We start from the raw sequence: 6,801 nt of genomic DNA, 5'->3' as shown, positions 1-6,801 counted from the left end.
TTAAACAACCACGTACAATGAAAATAACCTCATTATATTAAAATTTTCATTCGAAGTACATTTCACTACAAAATTCCAATTACGGAATTAAACTTACATTAAAATAAACAACAATAATGAAACTACAAATAAACATCAAACGATACTATCCCTAACTACTTCGGTACTGGTAGCGGAGGGCACACGGTCAGGAGATAGCTCCTGAGCTCCCGATGGGCCAGCACCATTCGTCTTTCGGCGACGACGCGCCGGTTTCGATGGTGTGTCCTCGAAAGGAGAATCCGTGAGGTGGGAATCGTGCATGCATGTCATCCCGGAACTAGCGCTGAGCTTTTAGCTCGGCCCTCATCTGTTCCCACCGCTCGTCCTCCCGCTGGGATCGGATCTCGAAGTTATGATGGATAGTAGCCTGTCGAGTCCAGAGGTCTTCGCAGATAGTGTTGAGTGAACGCATGCCACGATGAATTACGGCCATGCGTTCTGCATCTGACCAACACCTCTCCAGGGCATCCGCATCAAAACAAGTCAAGTACTCCTCATCCTCCGAGGCATTCTCATTTCCACCATACTCCTTGGCATTCTCATTTCCACCATACTCCTCGTCCTCTATCCTATCCTCAGGCAACCTAGAAACTCGTTGGACACACTCCTTATAGATGGGAGGATTTCAGTGTAGGGTGATGTAAGACCTATCAGACTGAGCTGCTCTCAACTTCAGCATGATCTTGGTTATCAACACAGGGAGAGGTGCAACATACTTCCCTACTCCCCTAATCATGCTAAGCAAAAACTCCAAGATACGAGAACTTCGTACTTCGCTCCCCGAGTATCCATAAAATGTGGAGGCAGTTCAGACCGATGTCGCTGATCTTCTCCTTCCCCAGGACGTTCTGACCAATCCACTGAGCTGCAGCCAGCTGGTTGGTTCTTAGGGATGCCTGGCAAACACAATGCGATCTCGCATTGTAGTTCCCCGGTAATATCCACGTTCATCAATGGCTCTACCCCATTATATTGGGACTCCTGCAACGTGACATCCAGATGGATTCTAGGCGGAATGCCTAGAATCTCAGCCAACAACCCAGTAGTTACTTCCTTCCTCCTCTTCACCACCATAACAAAAATTCTAGTCCCCTCCACCTCCTTCTTGTTGTAAAACCGTCGGACTAAGTCTTCGTGGTAAAAGGCTTCAATCGAGTACCACAAGCTATTCCAGTCTCTACTGATCATTTCGTCACCGTAAAACGGTGCGCAGTGGTCGCTAGTAATTGCTTGCTCCGGTAAGATTCGACGTTGTTGAGCCATTTTAGAGTTTGGAATGTAGTGGGGTTTAAAAGGGATGTGGTGTTGGAATTTGAGTCGACCGACTGAACCAAACAGTGGTGGTGGCGCGGCAGCTTTTTTTTTTTTTTTTTTTTTTTTAAATTTTCGTGGGTTTTTTTGGTGGTGGTTTGGTTTTAAAGGAGATTTGAATTGGATTTTTGATGGTTGGCGTGGGTTAATTTGGTTTCTTGTTTAATTTTTGGATTTAGGATTTTAAGTTTTGGTTTTGTTTGATAATGGCGGTTTGAGAAGATGGATGGGCAATGCTGTTGGGGCAAAGGGTAAGGCTGGTGAGTGTCTTTGCGGGGCGGGTTTTTTGGTTGGGCCCAAGCCCAATTCGAAATTTTGAATTTTTGATTTTTCGCGAAACTTCAAATCAAAATTGCCGCCGTTTCGGGTCCGATTTTTGTGAATGAGATATGGAAATGATCAGGAGAGAATTTCCAATCTAATGATCCATAAAACATTCTATTCCGACCGTGGATGACATATTAGATAGTGGAAAATGCCTCGAAGTGCGTGCATGGCGTATGTTATGCTTAACAATGAACTCTAAATTCATGGATTATGTCAACCGAATCGTAATACAATTCAAACGCCTAAGCAACTCTAATGAAAAATAAAACATTCTAGGGCGGAAACATTTAACACCCCACCCCCAAACAAAATTTTTTTACAACGAAGCTTAGAAAATTTGTTTTTAGCGATGGGTCTTTTTAAAGTCGAGATTTCGAGACTTCCTAGATTACTATGTTTATTCTTTAATATATATATATATATATATATATATATATATATATATATATATATATATTTTACTTTTAAAAAGAAAAACAATAACAAGAAAGACATAATTCACCCCATAGAGAAACATGACTCAAAAATCCGAGAAAACATGCAAGAGTGGAAAAAGTGAATTATGTTAAACGTGGACTTAGGATCCGGTACTTACAGCCACACACTCCGTAGGGAGGGCCCGGTTACCTTAATGGTGCACTCACCAATATATGGAAATGAAAGGAAATGCACCAAACACAAAAGTTGAGTTGTTTATAGTCAGATACTCGAGACTTTATCTAAACATATGTATGAACATGCAGTTTATCATATATCAACAACCGAAATAGTTGTGGATCATTCCATAAATAAATTTCACAGAAAACATATCCAAACACAATCAAGCACCAAGATTTCCTATGACGCAACCTAGTGAAATGAAAGCGAAGTCGGATAACCCTATTACGTAACCTAGCATGCACCTTCTTTTTCATTTTTGAACGAGAGGGTGTTCTAGTAAATAAGTATGGGAAGGTGAATGGTTGTGGAGAATATGGTGGATATGGATAAGTTGTAGAAGGAAAGCATGGAAAAAATGAGGATGTGGGTTTAGCACAAAACTCATTCATAGTGTAGGTAGGGACTGTCTCAAGTCTGAAAATGAAGGTGTCAAATGCTTTGTTCTTCTAAAGTATTTGTTTACTAGGTGGATTTAAAAAATTATGACATACAGAAGAAACAAAAGGATCGAGTGCAAACTCGAGATTCCTTTGAAAAGGTGGAAGGAGGGGAGTCGAGGTGGATGTTGTGCAAAGTAGTTCTTGATAGGGTGAATCATCACCTCCTCTAAGAAACTCATCGAATTCCTCATCTAGATTGGTCATATCCACGTTACTATGATAGTCCTCTACATCTTTGAGAAAATCATCTATCTCATCCTCATCCGTAATATGTGTATCGACTAGTGTAGGGATGAAAATGTTAGAGTCTGAACTTCCAAAGGAAAGAAATTTGGGCATATGATTATCAGGGAACGTGTTGTTGAAATAATCTCGAGCAAAGCTCTCGATCATGCTAACCTCTCCATCCATAGGCGAATCGGGTAACTGTGGTCTTTGTTTTAAAAACATTGACTTCAACAAACAAGATGGCCAAAAGACATGGACATTGAACCATCGCGCAATTAATGAGCGCATTGGCAGTTGCCGAGAAAGGGGCGCCCTAAGATGATCGGGACAGAGTCGATTAATCGACTTCTCAGATCGAGGATGACAAAATCAGCGGGATAGTAGAAATCCTGAATTTTTACCGGAACATTTTTACCACACCCTTAGGATAGTTAATAGACCGATCACCTAATTGCAATGTCATTTTAGTGGGTTGCATTTCGCCTAGGCCTATTTGTCTATACAAATAAAACGGGAGTAAGTTAACACTAGCCCCCGTGTCTAATAACGCGGTCGTCAGATAGGAATCTCCTAAAGTGCATCAGACAAGGGGACGACCGTGGTCCTTGTACTTAACAATTCCATTATGTTCGATAGAGTTGGGAATTGTTCGTTAAAAGGCTTCTTTTGGTATATTTGTCTTACGCCTAGTAGTACACAACTCCTTAAGAAACTTAGCATGGTGTGGTAGCTTTTTAATAGCTTCGAGGAAGGGAAGGTTTATAGTTAGATTCTTGAAAACGTCCCTAATCTCCTCATAATTAGTATCCCTAGTTAAGACGGCTAATTTTTGTGGAAATGGTGGTTTCTGTCTATATTTAGTAATGGTATCACCTGGATGTTTAACCGTGGCTTTCTGTTTCTTAGGTTGTGTTGTAACTGGTACCTCTACAGTGGTAGGCTCTTCAGTTTCTTTTTCGGTATCTAGTAAAATAGCAGGTGTAGGGGCTACTGGTGGGGTAACTATAGGCATAGTTACTTTGTTATCAACCACTCTGCTAGAACGGAGAGTGGTGATGGCCTTTAGCTCACCTACATTTTCATATTCATTACTAGTATTATTGGTTACCTCAAAGGCTGTGTTTGTTGTTTTAGGATTAGGTATTTCGTTACCTGGAAACACACCTTTGGGTTGGGATTTATCTTGGGCCAACTGTTGGGTTAAATTATTAATGGATTGTAGAAGCTGTTGGTTAGATTGAGCCATGGTTTGGAAAAGTTTTTGGCTCACTTGTATGAAGGTGTCAAGTTGATCCGGTTGTGTGGGTGCAGTAGTCACGGGTGGTGTGACTAGAACTATTTCGCGTGAATTATTTATGGGTGGATTTTGATAATTATTATTTACCGGAACGATACCTCTATTAGCATTATAATTATTATAACTACCTTGACCTTGTGCTTGACCTTGTCGAGGTTGCACTTGGTTGTTATAATTATTAAAATTACCCCGACCTCGCCCTTGTCGTGGTGGAGCTTGGTTAAAATTGCGCTGGCCTAACATATTGATTATTGTACCGGAGGTGTGACGTGTTGGTTATTTCTCCAACCGGTTGGGATTTTGTCTCCAAGGGCGTTAGGTTCACTATTAATGGAACAAGCCTGTTCATAGGCTATAAGACAGTGGAAGTCGGGATGCTCAGGGCTCCAACAGAAACTACATGGATTTGAATTTACATTCATGACGGGGATAGGCTTTTGTTGAACAGAAATGGCCTCTACCTTTTTAGTGAGTGATTTGATTAGAGTTTTAAGCTCGGGATCGTGTTTAATTTCAAACATCCCGACGACCTTAACTGTATTTGATGAACTAGCGGAGCGGTGGATATCATCACTACCCCCCAGTTGTTATTTCGCTTAGTTTGATCCTCTAAAAATTTATAAGCCTCCGAGGCTCCTTTGCTTAAGAAACTACCCCCATTCATTATGTCCAGGACTTCTTTATGGTGGTGTAGAAGTCCTTTGAAAAAGGCACGAACTAACGTGTCTTTCGCTAAGTTATGATGTGGACACTCTATAAGGAGATCGGTGAAACGATTCCAAGCTTCTGAAAATGATTCATGAGGCTTTTGTCGAAAGAAATGAATCTTGGAAAGCATCTCATCCGTCTTTAGGGGTGGGTAAAAATGTTCCATAAACAGCTGAACAAGTTTAGCCCACGAGTCCACAGAATTAGGCGCTTGGGCAATTAGCCAAGACGCCGCCTTATCGGCTAAGGTGAAAGGGAATACCCTTAGTTTAATTTGTTCCGCACCAACCGTAGGATGGTGGAATGTTGTTAGGACTTGTTCAATCCTACGCATGTGCTGATAAGGTTTTTCATGGTCTAATCCATGAAAAACGGGTAACAAATTAAAAATATTTGGGGGGATTCAAAAATCCCACACTGGGTCTGCTAGAACGATGCAAGATTTGGGGCTGTCACTCAAGGCTTTATAAAAGTCCGAGAGAGGAGTCTCTCCTTCGTCGGGCATTATGTCAGGTGGTGTGTGTGAAATAGTAGCTAGAGGTGTAGTGGGTGGTATACTAGATAGACTTGTTTGTTGACGTTGTTGTGTAATTACGTTTAGTGTTTTTGTTCGGCCAGACCTTAATCTCATACAAGGCTAAGACCAATTTTAGCTAAACACATCAACACTCCAAACTATTCTGATATACTAGTATAAACCTCTAACAGGAGAAGCGAGGTGTGGAAGAAAGGAATACCTGATTGCGTCCTTGCTTCGCTTATGAATAGTGTCTTGTTTACGCTTGTTCAGTGTATATAACAAGTTAGAACACTGAAAAACTTGAAAAATCAAAGTTCGAATCAAAACTGTAGAAATCCGGAAAACTCTAGCTTAGGGCGCGGGTGCGCTCACTTAGGGCGCGGTCGCGCTCCGTGTAACTTGAAGTTACAGTGTTTTAGGGCGGGTCGCGCTCCACATGGGGCTGGTCGCCCAGTTGTTACTGATCTTTTTTTAAGCAGCGCGCTGCTCGGTTAGAAGCGGTCATGGGCCTCGTGTATATTTTTGCGGAACTTTCCAACGCTGACTCGAAAAACCACAGTATGAATCAAACAAGGGTGGGTGGGTTTAATGGGACTTTTAAGAAAAGTACTTGTACTACAAAAACAATGTGAAAGTGAAACTAAGATGGCAGCGGCGCCATTTGATAAACGTTAAAATTGGTAGTTTACCTACAAAATGAACAATGAAACTCAAAACGTAAGTAAACTAAAACTTATTTGTTACGTGTCTATATTTATCAAAGTTTTCTACTCTCAATCCTATTGAGATATAGTGGAGTAGATGATTCGTTCCACTCTTAGTCCTTCCGCATGCTGTGTTCTCTACGTATAAGTGCTCTTAACTCTAAAGTCTAATGAGAGATTTACAAAGTGGCAACTTGACTGCGATGCAACTACCCACAAGATGCAACTAGTCGACTATCAGAACAACTATGGGAATGCTAAGTTGATTCTATGATAAGGAGTTAGAGGGGGATTGATTCCACCTTAACTCGACTTAATCCTACTAATCCATTTAATCGTCAGAATCCGAATTGAACCGCCAGTAGAACAATATGGTTACTCCTAATCCCTAATTACACATGACATTTCTACCAATTCATAACTAGTATGTGAACGATTAAATCCATTCTCATGGTGAACTAATCGCTTTAGAGTGGAAAGGAATTTACTTAATTTAACTCTACGATAATCGGAATCAAGCTTTCAACAAGGCTTCTCAACCCCCTCAATGGAGGTTTAGCGAAG

General features: G+C 41.1%; 1 pseudogene; it reads left to right on the top strand.

Moving 5' to 3' along the window:
* The first annotated feature begins 5,039 nt into the window (after positions 1 to 5,039).
* Positions 5,040 to 5,133, top strand: LOC147481469 (small nucleolar RNA R71; annotated as a pseudogene).
* The last annotated feature ends 1,668 nt before the right edge of the window (positions 5,134 to 6,801 follow it).

This window comes from Coptis chinensis, chromosome 8 (genome assembly GCF_015680905.1).
Source record: "Coptis chinensis isolate HL-2020 chromosome 8, ASM1568090v1, whole genome shotgun sequence".
Taxonomy (NCBI): domain Eukaryota; kingdom Viridiplantae; phylum Streptophyta; class Magnoliopsida; order Ranunculales; family Ranunculaceae; genus Coptis; species Coptis chinensis.
This window is presented reverse-complemented; position numbering and strand designations above follow the sequence as displayed.